Source organism: Tenrec ecaudatus, chromosome 12 (assembly GCF_050624435.1).
Source record: "Tenrec ecaudatus isolate mTenEca1 chromosome 12, mTenEca1.hap1, whole genome shotgun sequence".
Taxonomy (NCBI): domain Eukaryota; kingdom Metazoa; phylum Chordata; class Mammalia; order Afrosoricida; family Tenrecidae; genus Tenrec; species Tenrec ecaudatus.
In genome coordinates this window covers 78,262,712-78,277,110 of record NC_134541.1, presented here as the reverse complement: position 1 = coordinate 78,277,110, position 14,399 = coordinate 78,262,712, and the positions used below count along the sequence as shown (strand labels likewise).

General features: G+C 41.1%; 1 protein-coding gene across 1 annotated transcript in view; it reads right to left on the bottom strand.

Moving 5' to 3' along the window:
- Positions 1 to 14,399, bottom strand: part of SYNDIG1 (synapse differentiation inducing 1) — a 125,549-nt gene that overhangs the window by 59,201 nt on the left and 51,949 nt on the right. The window lies entirely within an intron of this gene.

The following is a 14,399-nucleotide window of genomic DNA, read 5'->3' as shown; positions in this document are numbered from 1 at the left end:
TGGCCTCCCTATCTCTCATGAGAAAAAAAGGGTTAATAAGAATTTTTGGAAAATCAGCTTTTCTGCTGAAAAGCCATTACAAAAAGAATGTAGGCAGGTAAAATTGTCTGCATCTTACCAATCATATTCTAACAGTGTTTGATACATAAATTAAAATAATATTAACCAGGATAATATTTTACTTGCAATTAGTATTAACATAATAGCACAGTTATGAAATGAAATTACATAAATTGAGAACACTCACTAAAGGTATGTAATTACAAGATATCAGCAAAAGTGCTGATATATTTAATGGTTTAGGTCCTGGTTATTCTTTCTTTTTTAAAAGAACATATTTATATGTCGGAAACAATCCATCTGTGATCTCTGTGATCCTTGAGGCAAGAGATGCTTCCCATATATTTCTGAACTTGGCATCATGAGAGGAGCCAGGCAAAGGACCAGAATGTCCTTTGATGGGAACCCAGCTCTGTTTACTCTCTCAGCACAGGATGACTGAGCACATGTGTAGAGCCCACTTCATAGCTGAAGATGAGGGGCCCACAGTGGGTGGGGAGTGGGTACATCCTGCTTTATTCAGATGAAATGGCAGCATGCTAGAGCCAACAGTGGATTTCTCCAGCAGGTGGCAGTAAGCTGAGTCCACAGGGTATGGATTGGGAAAGTGCACACCAGATGTACAGACCGTTAACAGTTGAAAGGAGGAGTCAAAAGAATGAGAGCCTTGCTTGGGACATGGCAGGTGGGTAGTCATTCTGGCTATGGGGATGGGATGCTGGAAGAAGAGCCCTCAGCTAGCCATCAGGACCACTGGCTGTGGGTCAAACGTGTTCTGAGGTAGTGCTACAATTCATTAGTCATCAAGGACACTGACTTGAAAATTTGAGAAGACCTATTTGAAGGGTGGCAGTGAGTATATGGGTTTTGGTTTGGTTATTAGAAAGGGGATGGTCTTGCAAATGGTTTGCACTTGACTCCTCATCTAAAGATGGACAGATTGAACTCACTCAGTGACACCACAGAAGAAAGACCTGGTGATCTACTTCCATAGAGTTTACTATTATGAAAATCCGATGGGGCAGTTCTACTTTGTAACACAAAGGGTTACCATGAGTTAGAATGTTTTTATCAGAAGAGGAGACTTAGAAAAAGTGAAGAATTACACCAGTAGTTTAATGGTTCAGAAAAGAGGCCACGAGAACCTAGAGCAGTGGTTCTCAGCCTTCCTAATGCTGTGACCCTTTAATATAGTTCCTCATGTTGTGGTGACCCCCACACCATAAAATTATTTTCGTTGCTACTTCATAACTGTAATTTTACTACTGTTATGAATCAGGCGACCCCTGTGAAAAGGTCCTTCGACGCCCAAAGGGGTCACAACCCACAGGTAGAGAACCGCTGACCGAGAGGGAAGCAAGGGGTTGACGAGAGGGCAGTGACTGCAAGAACCACTACCCTTGAAGGAGAGGGCAAGGGCTGCCTGGACGGCACAGTGGTCCTGTGTACAGCCAACTCCAGTACCATGCAAAGAGATGAAGAACACACTCTTAAGCAGCAGCTGGATTATCTTGAACATCACCAAGTCCAGATATGAAGCAGATTCTAGATATATTCAGAATCATCCTGAGGGCCACTCAGGATAGAAAATGCCCCTCTGATGAAAGAAGTAAGATACCAGTTCCATCAGTTTTCTGTAATTACATCAGAGTAGAAAGACAAGAAAGCCAGAAAACTGTGTGCTCATATTATGGTGCTGGCAAGGAATACTGACTATACTGACCATCCTAGGAAAATGAACAAAGCAAGCCTGATAAAAAAATCCAACCCGACTGCTTCCTAGACACGAGGGTAGATTCTGACTTGGTAACTGTGGACATGTCATCACGAGAAAGGGGCAACATGTTGGGCAGTGAGGGAATCCCTCAGCAAGATGAACACAACACTCACAAACATGGACTCAGGCATGTTGACGAGTATGCAGATGGCACAGGATTGGGCAATATATTCTTTTGTTACATAAGGTCACCATGAGACAGGGCCAACTCAACAGAAAACTAATAACTAGAAGGAATCGCAGAGAGAAGTGTCCTTAAGGATAAATATAATAAACCTTCTCTAAAGAGCTAGAGTGTCTAAAATGGCTTTGTTTTATGTCATAGGCACATCTTCCTTTCCTGAAACGTGACAGGCACAGCTTTACCCGCGGAAAACTACGTGTCCCTGAGCAAACCTCGCCCAGGTAAAAGGTCGGGGACTTCAATAAGTCTTTGACTTCCTTCAGCTTCCAGCACAGATGAGCTCATGCATAATACATCATGCCTTTCTGTGAGTATTACTTTTGAGATCCGTTTCCAATTACCTAACAATCAGTATAAGGGTTGGAATAATCAAGTCATACATAAATCTGAATATCTTCTCTGAGCAGTGCACTGACTTATGAATGCTGCATAATCCAGGATGGGGCACGGCATAAGGTTTGTAATTAGCACCTGGCTCCCTCTTGCAGTGCTGCATGCATGAACATGCACCTGGGATGCCAATGAGAGGGTGACCAGGATCCTTGTGTAAACACACATGGTTCTGGCATGAAGCTATTCCTATCATCCCCATAGAATACAAAACAGTTTGTACAACAACTAGGCTAAAATTACTACAAGTCGTCTCAGAGAAGCAGTGAATTACTTAAAATTGATCACTGAAGAGAGAGTCTCCAGAGACCCAGGTCTCCATTCACTAGTTCAAGTTTATGATTAAACAGATGAAACTTTTTATTTCATGTCTTTACTTAAGCTGACAAGACAGGATTTCTGGAAGGACGAAGAGAATGATGCTTTCTGTACCTCCAGATCACGGATGAGGATAGCCCACAGCTCTTGGCATTTCTTTGGAAACCTCATCTGTTGGTGCTGCTGGGCAGTGGGCAAGCTGTCAGGGATTTGGTGGGTTTTAAGACAGCAGGTTACTGGAGTGGTGTGGGGGTTACTGGCAGGCAAATGGGAAAGTTTGGGGGTTCAGACTTGTATTAGCAATGTGAAATCAGTTTGAATAGAATGGAAAGAGCCAGAGAATGCCTGAGAGGTTTCCATGTGGAGATTGGGTCATGCAGGTGAATGCTAAAGTGATCCTGAGCTATGAGGCTCGCTACATAAACAGCTCTCATGGGTCAATGATGGGTGGGGTGATAGTTAGGTTTATTGTGCCAACCTGGCCAATGAGTGCATGTGGGATTCATTGGAGTGCAATTCATTGAAGGGCAGAGAGATAAATGACTCTGCGAGCCTCGCCTTTCCGCCTCCTGCTCGTTGATGATCAGACCAGTGTGCGGCGTGCCTGTAGTCACCTAATCTGGTGTCAGTTTAAGGATTAAGAGTGTAGGGATGGAGTCTAGGCTGTCAATCTGGAGATAGCCAATGAGACTTCTGTGTGGGCATGGCCTTCTCCTGAGAATTCTGGGAAATCTGGTACTTCCTCCTTGGAGGGGGAAGACACCTCTCTCTCTCTGCTACTCCATGGGAGACATTGCAGAAGACAAGCCACATGGATGCAACCAGACCTCAGCTCAGAGAAGCCACGTAGAGACACTGAGATGCTTACAACATCACTGGACCCAAAGACTTTCTATCCACTGGCTTGTGATCATCCTGCATTTGGCTTCATTGCAGGTGTTTCATGAGTCTGAAGAGGACTTTATAGATTGGTATCAGACATATGGGCTAATATTGGACTTATGGACTTGATTTGGACTGGGCTGGGATGTTTTCTCAATGTCCAATTGTTCTTGTATATAAATCTCTTTCTTATATACATATGTGTGTCCATGGATTTGTTTCTCTAGAGTACCAGACAAACACACTGCCTTAGCTGGTTCTTTGTCTCAGCTGGCAAGGCTTACTTCCTGCAAGACATCCCTGAGAAGAAGCCACATGGACCTACCTTGATGAAACCTTGGGTGCTGGAAAAGCCACCTGGAGACCCCTGCTAGTGCTGAGATGCTTACACGCTCTCTGATTCAGCTTTCCTCCTGTATTCGACATCACTGCATGTGTTTTGTGAGTTTGAGGAGGACTCTGTAGATCAGTGTCAGACATACGGACTAATGTTGGATTTATGGGCTTGAACTGGACTGGGTTGGGATGCTTTATATAAAACTCTCTCTTACACACATCTGAGTTTCTGTGGATTGGTTTCTCAAGTCTACCCAGACTAACACAGGTGGCATGTAGGGTCCGGCCTGAGCAAGTGACTGGTCCCAGCTCAATTGGTTTATATCTTCAAGTCCATCACTTGTATTTTACTATACTTTAAAAATTCAAAAAGAAATTAATTAGTTTCTAAAAGAAACAAATTCTAAAAGTAATCTCTCTCTGCTATATATTTTAATGTTTCCAAGCCCACTGAAAAATCTGCAGTCATGTCCTTCCCAAACTTGTTCCATCATTTATATTGGCAATTATCTTTGAGGCATTGACTTTCAGAGCTGTCATTTACAAGCACACAGGAGAGAAGACTGTGTTTATCATTTTCACTTTCATGAATGCTAGAACATTTACACAATGTAAAGCTTAGGTCAACGTAGATACAGAACAGTGTAAACAAATGTGCAGTCATATTTCAAAACCCTTTACTACTTTATACAGAGCCGAGACTTTTAAAACAAAGCATGTCCTGTCTAAAAGGTGAGAAGAAAAAACTAAGAAGAATGTTATATATGTTCTCTATGTCATAGTAAACAGTTTAGGTTGTTCTTTTCAGCTCTGAATTTGGCATTTGCTTTGTACTTTTTGGGGGACTCATATAACACTCAAAGTGCCAGAAAACCCTAAAGTCATGTAAAGAGGCGAGAAAAAGGCCACTGCCACGAGCAGCCTCCTCCAGAGTTGTTAACGGGGTTCTTGTTTCCTTGCTGTGTCATTTTTAACATTGGAGCTTAAATGAGAATGCCGTAAGAGAACTGTAACATCCTTACAAAGCCATGCATAGCTGGCTGATGGGTCGGATATCACAGGAGCCCTCTAACATGAAACCAGAACACTTTGTAGAAGCTGCCTTCTGTTTATGTCAAAATCAGAACATCAGATATTGACCTAAAATAATCATAGAGTCCCATGAGAACCTATAATGCTTAGGACAATCAAAGACCCATCACAACCTTGCTAAATTTGTATACTTGGCTTGTACTAAGATATGTGTGGGCCGAGAAGCATACAAATACTATGCACCATGCAGAGCAATACTTAGTGCTATTTTCTGAATATTATTTATACATAGATTTAATATAAGGGTGAAAATGTTGGAGAAAGAAAGAGATTATAGTTTTGATAAAATTAATACCTTTCACCTCAATGTTACTATTTCTCAGTCTCGTCTCTCTTAAAAATTACCTGGTAATTGTGGTGAAGAAAGCTGATGGTGCCCACCTATCAAAAGATATAGCGTCTGAAGTCTTAAAGGCTTGACATTAAACAAATGACCATCTAGCAGAGAAGCAACAAGCCCACATGGAAGAATCCCACCAGCCTGTGTGATCATGAAGTGTTAACAGAATCAATAACAGGTACCAGAAAACCCCAAACAAAACAAAACATATTGCTGAGAACGTGGGGTGTGTGTGTCAGAGAAGAGACCTAAAACCCATCTGTAGACAATGGGGCATCCCCTCACAGAAGGGTCACAGGAAGGAATGAGTAAACCAGGATGCAGTATAACAGCAATGAAACACAATATTCCTCTGGTTCTTTGAGGCTTCCTCACCCCCGACTCATGACCCCAGTTCTGACTTTCAGTTCTGGCTGGACCAGAGCATGTACACTTGTACAGATGAGAGCTCAGGACACATGGAATCCTGGTCAGATAAACCCCTCGGGAACAGAAATGGGAGCAGTGATACCAGGAGGGTAGAGGGAAGGTGGAGGACGAAGGGGAAACCAATCACAATGGTCAACGCATATCCCCCCACCCGCCCAGGGGGATGAACAACAGAACCAGGGGTGAAGGGAAACAGCAGTCAGTGTAAGATATGAAAACAATAATAGTTTATAATTTATTAAGGGTTCATAAGGGTGGGGTAGGGGAAAGGAGGGGAAAAAAAGAGGAGCTAATACCAAGGGCTCAAGAAGAAAGAAAATGTTTAGAAAACGATGATGGCAACATGTACAAATATGCTTGATAAAATTGGTGTATGGAATGTTGTAAGAGCTGTAAAATCCCCCAATAAAATGATTTTTTAAACTACATTAAATTTAAAAAGTCACCTGGGATTATGAGAAGTAGTTACATATAAAACTTTAACACTTGTCTTAAATTCTAGTTAAAGTGGTTTCTATGACGTATTAATTCTTGCCTAGTACATGAGGTCAACACCTGTATTTCTGGTTTTGTTCCCAATTAGCTTCTTTTCTGTAGGTGCCTCATTTTTCTGAGTACATAAAACTCCTTGGAAGGGGTCACGTGGTTTCAGGGTTTCTACTTGAAGCAGATTATTGGTAGAAGACAGATTATAATGGTCAAGATGGTGTCAAACACTTTAGATAGCCTCTGTTTCACCTGTGATGGACTTATACGTGAGAAAGAATGATAGACCTTATCTTTATAAATAAAATAACAATGTTTATGGCTGCACTTGGAAAGAAACTTCAAAACCGAACAGTTTCTTGACTCTCTTAAATTAGAGGGTTTTCTTAAAATAGGCTTCAGGTTCTGTGCCATCAAGCCCATACCAAGTCACAACAGCTCTGGAAGATGGAGTGTAATTGCTCCAACGGTCTCCTGGCTCTATTGTTGCAGTCACTGTGTCAACCCATCTTGCTGACAGTCTTGTGTTTTTCGTTGATCTTCTCTTTTACCAAGCATGGTATTCTTTTCAAGAGACTGGTATTTCCTGACAACATGCCTAACGTGTGTGGAATGAAGCCTCACCATCCTCCCTCCTAAGGAGCAGTCTGGCTCTACTTCCTCCAAAGGCAGATTTGCTTATTCTTCTGGTAGTCCAAGATTCTTTTCAATATTTTTAGCTGGTACCATAAATTCAAATGCACCAATCCTTTTGTGGTCTTCCTTAATCACTGCACATCTTTTACATCCATATGAGACAATTGAAAATACTATGGTTTGTGTTAGATGTGTCTTAGTCCTCAAAGTTAAATCCTTGCTCTTAAACATTTTGAAGCAGTCTTGTGGAAGAGATTTCCAAAATGCAATCATTATTTGATTTCTTGACTGCTGCTTCCAGGAATGTTGATTGTGGGCCCAAGATAAATTAAATCCTCGACAATGTCAATCTTTTGTTTGATTCTTATAAAGCTGTCTATTGGTCCAGTTGTGAGGATTTTTGGTTTCTTTGCATTGAGTTTCAATCGATACTGAAGGTTGCCATTTTTAATTTTCATCAGTAAATGGTCAGTGAGGAATGTTTTGTCTCATAGTGGGGCTGGCCATATGGTCCTGCCTGTGCATTAGATGTTCTGAGCTGGGATATCGTCCTCAAGGCTTGGTGGGCCAGGATGTGCTCTCTCTTTCTCCCCCTTCATTTGCTTCTGTGTGCTCTGATCAAACATGTCCCTCTCTCTGAGCTGTAGCTTCAGTGTTGTCTTCAGAAGTAAATTCTTCCGGGGGGAGGTGGGGGTGGACATTTCTTTATAATGCTTTACTTTTTCTTCATTTACTGTCTTTTATTGAAATGTTCTGTTCAGCTCTTTTAGTTAATTATCTAATTCACTTTTGCTACTCCATATACAAGAGGAGCAAAATCCAGAGATTCTTGTGATATCTACTTTGGTCTGTCCTGTATTTTAAATGATGTATTGATTTCTTTTATATATTATTGATGTCATGCCATGAGTTTTTCAGTTTTCAATTATTAGTGTTCAATTTATCAAATATGTTGCTGATTGACCTCATGAAGAGATCACAAGAGATATAGCAAAGTGTGGTGAGGAAACTAGATGATATCCACATATCAGAAAGATACCTGGGGTCTCAAAGACTTGTCTCAAACAAGCAACCATCGAAGTGAGGTGTCAACTAAATCCACATCGAAGACACACACTAGCATATGTGAGCTAAGGATTGCAAATAACATAATCCAAATCTAGAGGAGGGAATGGCATTGGAGCTTAAATAGTGAACAACTGGTTTTCAGAAGATTAGGGGTGATAGTGGAAACATTTCAAATGCAAAGAATTTTGGAATTAACCCCAAATCCATATGCATGGTCCACACATGGGTTTAGCCTCTTGATGAATCCCCTTCAATCATGGTTGAGGGATATGAATTGGCAGTTATCAGATAGACAGCATTGCAAAGTCAACTATGTCAAAATCCTTTGACCTACATTTAGACCAATTTTACAGCTGTTTCCATTTTTTAAAAAGTGAAGGGGAAATACATGTAGATCAAGTCTTTGGTCATGGACTAGGAATGTGAATTTCCTTGCTAATATGAATAATGCATTGGAAAGTGGATTGTTGCAGATGTAGTTAGGTTAAAATTTAGCACCCCATCATTTGTTCTTCTTTATGATCTATTTAAATTTGTTCTACTTTTTAATATCTTCTACTTTCATTTGACCGAGACTTTACTTGTTTTACTTTATTATTCTTGTTAGTTTTTGCTGTTGTTTTAAATATTGTTATGCATGTAAAATCTAGGATAGATAAATCTAGAGATAGTAACTGAATTAATGGTTCCTTGTCGATATGGCAGGGGAGGTCAAGGGTAAATGGGAGCTATTAATGATAAGTACAAGATTGAAGAAATTTTCTAAAACTGACTGGTGTAATGACTGTGCAACTCTTCTTGATGTCATTAAATTATTCAATTGTGTGATATTTGAATTTTATGCCAATAAAATTGTTAGGAAACAATATGTTGCTAAGACAGTCATAAATCCAAGCAGGATATCCTTAAGGTAATATTTAGGATCTAATAGGCTTGTCTTATTTTACTTTTTTCAGCTTCAGGATGCATTTTTATAGGAGCGATAGATGACTAATTGTTTCTTCCCTGAGTGATTCTGTGTGTGCTTGTGGGGGAGTAGTTGAAGAATCTGAAACAAAATGGCCCCCAAGACAATCACCATGACATATCACAGTCAAAGGTTCTACTATCAAAGGGAAGGCAAGACATGAGAGCAACTAAGGGGAAAAAAAAGTTACCTACAAAGGGGAAACCAATAAAGCCAAGCGGTACCCACCCCCCCAAAAAAAGCCCAGCAGAGCTTTCATAATACACATTTTCCCATATGGGAAATGAGTTTGTGCAGGCATTGCCTGGAACGGTTCTTTCAGGTCACAGTGAATTTTTTCATCAAAGCAGTTTTGCTTGAACCTGGGTTTTGTGATGGCTAATTTAGGAAAACAGCGTACGGCTGTGAAATTTTGTTCCCTGCTTGGGAAAAGTGCTGCAGAAACTGTTGTGATGTTGAACACAGCTAATAAGGACAGTGGGTGCGATGGGGGAAACGCCAGTGTACGAATGTTTTCCAGTTTCCAAAAAGGTGAAATGTCGACTGATGACAAACCTCGTTCTGGATGTCCATTAACTTCCCAAATGGATGAAAATGTCAACAAAATTCATGCACTTGTGCTCAACAACCGACGATGGATCATTGAAGAGACAGGGAAGTTATAAAGACTATCTTGGAGCTGGGTTCGGTGAATTTTTTAAAAAAATTAAATTTTATTTTAGTGGGAGCTCTTACAGCCCTTATCCCAACATATACATACATATATATATATCCATTTCGTCAAACACTTCTGTACATATGTTATCATCATCTTTTTCAAAACTTTCTTTCTACTTGAGCCCTTGGCATCAGCTCCTTATATTCCCCCCTGCCTCTCCCATTACCCCTTGATAATTTATAAATTGTTTTTCTTTTTTCATGTCTTGCACTGACCGCTACCTCATTTCACCAACTTTTCTGCTGCTTGTCCCCCTGGGAGGAGGGCCATATGCTGATCACTGTGATAGGTTCCCCCTGACTCCTGCACTACCACCATTACCCTCCTAGTATCACCGCTTCCCTTATTGGTCCTGGGTGGTTTATCTGTTCTGGATTCCCTGTGTTGTAAGCTCTTAACTATACCAGTACACATGTTCTGGTCTAGTCAGATTTGTAAGATAGAATTAGGGTCATGGTAGTGGGAGGGAGGAGCATTAAAGAACTAGAGGAAGGTTATGTGTTTCATCAATGCTATACTGCACCCTGATTGGCTCTTCTCTTCCTTGTGGCCCTTCTGACAGGGGGTGTCCAATTGATTATTGATGGCTGTTGGGTTTCCACTCTGCCCACCTCCCAGTCCCTTTGATATAAATTTTGTTTGTTCTGGGTTTTAGATATCTGATACCTGATCCTTTCAACACCTCGTGATCACACAGGCTGGTGTGCTTCTTCCTTGTGGGCTTTGTTGCATCTCAGCTAGATGGCCGCTTGTTTACCTTCAAGCCTTTAAAATCCCAGATGCTATCTTTTGATAGTCGGGCACCATCTGCTTTCTTCACCACATTTGCTTATTCACCCGCTTTGTCTTCAGGGATCGTGTCAGGGAAGGTGAGCATCACAGAGTGCTGTGTTAGTAGAACAAATTGTTCTTGAATTTAGGGAGTACTCGAGTGGAGGCCCAATGTCCATCTGCTGCCATAATACTTTATAAATAAATATATGTACATAGATATAGTCCCCTGTAATTGTATATAAATATATTTACATATATACTTGCCTGTATTTAGACCTCTGTAAATGTCCTATGCCCCCCAATTCTTTCCTCTATTTCCTTTTACTTTCCTCCCACCCCACTATCATGTTCAGCCTTCATACCTAAAAAGCAAAGATGAACACATGAAGCAAACCACCACATGGGAGGAACTGGAGGAAATTATGCTAAGTGAAATAAGCCAAGCCAAAAAGGACAAGGACAATATGAGTCCACTGAAGTAAGAAAAAAGGAAAACCAAAGAGGGGACATATGGGAAAAACTACTAAATACCATACATACATTCCCAGGGTGAGGTCCAGTTACTATGGCAGGTGCCAAACCCAACTCAGGCATACATATGGCAGCCAAATAATAAGGGGGGGGGGAAACAGGAGTGGCGGGGGAACAGGGCACTAACCCACCCAAGGGGAGATATTGTTTATATCTCCACAGGAGAGAGAGAAGGACCAGACTTTAACCCAGCATGCCAAGATATGAATGCAACAAGCAGGCATGAAGTAGGGAACCAATAGAGAGGTCAGCGGGGCCGGCCCCCATTTTCAACTTTGTGGGTCCCCCACCCCCTGAAGCTGCAGCTCAGGAAGTGGGGTACATCTGATCAGGAGCAAACAAAGAGGGAAGGAGAGAGTGGAACACACCCTGGCCCAGCAAACCCTGAGGACAATATTCCTGCTCAGGACAGCCAATGCACAGAGAGAATCACAGGGCCGGCCCCATCACGAGACACAACGACATTTCCCTCACTCACACATAGCGCTGGCTCTTCTCTTCTTCACACACTCACACATAACGCTAAGGGGGACAGCACTGGGGGCATGGTGGGGAAGATGTGGGTTCACCCCACTGCACCAGGGTGAACACTAAGGGCGTACTGTGGAGCAGCACAGGGAACAAAGCAATGAAGTCCCAGAGGAATGCCAAAGGTGGACTTGGGGGCCACGGCATGACACCCCAGCGGGCTATTTTTTTTGTTTTGTTATATTAGTTGTTGTTGTTTTATTTTTCTGTCTTCCTTTTTTGTTTTGTTTTGCTCTGCTTGGTTTTTGCAAGTACTATTGTCTATGCATGTCTATTTGGACAAGATAGGCAGGATGAACAATCCAGAGAAGAGAAAAATGCAACCAATGGTTTCAGGGGGACACAGGAGAGGGAGACATGGGGGAAAGTAAGGGGGCATCAATAAACCCAGGGAAAAGGAAAGAATAAGTGATTAAAACTTGATGGGGAGGAGGGCCTAGGGTACCTGGGGGGAGTGCTCAATCAAGGACAATGTAGGTATAAAAGGGCAAAGGTGTAAAATTCACCCTTTCCGTGAATTTTAACAGAAGATTTGGGGTTGAAAGAGTCATTGCTAAATTTGTGCCTCCATTCTTACTGACCAGCAAAAAGAGTGGAACATGCCATGCTTTGAAAAAACAACTCCAAAGCAACTTAGACTTTCCCCCAAAGATCATTACTGGTAACACAACATGGTCTATTTTTATAGCCCTGAAAGCAAGCCTCAATCAAGCCAATGCAAGACATCATTATCACCTCGCCATCAAAAAACTCGTCAAGTGAAATCAAAGAACAAGATGGTGCTCATTTGTTTGTTTTTTTAATTTGCTTTCTTGATGTGAGGGGGATAGTGCATTTGAAGTTCATTCCACTAGGTCACACTTTTAAACAAGCTTTCTTTTAGATGTTCTGAAAAGATTGTGTAACAGTGTACAACCAAAAAGGCCTGATTTGTGCCAGACAGAGAACTGGTTTTGCCACCACACAATGCACCTGCTCACGCAACTATCTTAATGGGCTACTCTTGGGGAAAAACCAGCGTGCCTCTCTTGCCCCATGCACTTTACTTACCTCACTCTGTGTTACTTCTTTTAGTTTCTGTGAATGCAGAAGGACATGAAAGGACAGCAATTTCAATACGTAGAGAAAATGAAGAAAAAAAAGTGAGGGATAAGCTTTTAGCCATCCAAACAGATGCGTTTGAAAAATGTTTTCAAGGATGGAATCACAGATTTGACCAGTGTATTAAGTGTAATGGAGAGTACTTTGAAGGTAATAGGTTGTTTAAATTTAAATATATAACTTCGAAAAACAAAATTCCATTTTGGGGGGTTCCCCCTTGTATAATGTCAGTATTTCAAAAGAAACCATGTAAGCAAGAAGGCAATGGAATGACATATACAAAATTTCAAAAGGAAATAATACTATTTACCTCTTGACTCTTATATTCAGTTAAGTTACTCCACAAATATGAACAAAAAATGAGACAGCAGGAAAGTAAAAGGAAATAGAGGAAAGAATTGGGGGGGATTGGACATTTATAGAGGTCTAAACACAGGCATGTATATATATGTAAATACATTTATATACAATGACAGGAGACTAGATCTATATACATATATTTATTTGAACATTGGGCTTCCATTTGAATACTCCCTCAACGCAAGAACAAGTTGTTCTGCTAACACAGCACTCTGTGATGTTCACCTTCCCTGATACGATCCCTGAAGACAGAATGGGTGCATAAGCAAATGTGGTGAAGAAAGCTGATGGAGCCAACTATCAAAAGATAGAGCGCCTAGGATTTTAAAGGCTTGAAGATTAACAAGCGGCCATCTAGCTGAGAAGCAACAAAGCCCATATGGAAGAAGCACACCAGCCTGTATGATCATGAGGAGTCCATGGTATCAGGTATCAGCGCATCTAAGGCCCCAAACAAGCAAACAAACAAACAAAATTCATATCAATGGGAATGAGGGGCAGGGCAGAGTGGAGACCCAAAGGCCATCAGTAATCAATTGGACACCCCTGTCAGAAGGGTCACAAGGAAGAAAAGAGCCAATCAGGGTGCAGTATAGCACTGATGAAACACACAACCTTCCCCTAGTTCTTTAATGCTCCCCTGCTCCCATTACCATGACCCAAATTCTATCTTACAAATCTGGCTAAACCAGAACATGTGTACAGAGAATCCAGAACAGATAAACCCCTCAGGACCCATAAGGGGGCAGCGATACTAAGAGAATAAGTGTAGGGGGTGGGGGGAGTCAGGGGGAACCTATCACAATGATTGACATATGGCCCTCCTCCCAGGGGGATGGACAGCAGAAAAGTTAGTGAAATAAAATAGCAGTTGGTGTAAGACATGAAAAGAAGAAGATGGAGAAGAAGAATAAGAATTTATAATATAAATTATCAAGGGGTAATAGGGGAGGGAGGGTGAAAATGAGGAACTGATGCCAGGGGCTCAAGTAGTAAAAAAAATGCTTTGAAAAAGATGATGACAACATATGTCCAGATGTGTCTGACACAATCGATACATGTATGGATTGTGATAAGAGCTGTAAGAGCCCCAATTTTATATATATATATATACACACACACACAATAATAGCAGCATTTCTAGATAAGGAGAAATTAAGAAATATATAAAAACAAGATCAAGTTTACAAAATTACTAAGGTGAGTTCTTTAGACTCTGAACCAATAACAGGAGCAGTTATTCAACTGAAATAAATCAATATGCAAGATACCATGACACAGAAAGCAAACAACTTAAAGCAGTACTCAAAGTAAAAGGAAATTACAGGGTTGAAAATGTGGAACCAAATATTCAATTCCAAACTAAAGACAATTATAAAATAGCAGAGGGAATCAGGTAGATACAAAGCAATCTAATGGAGA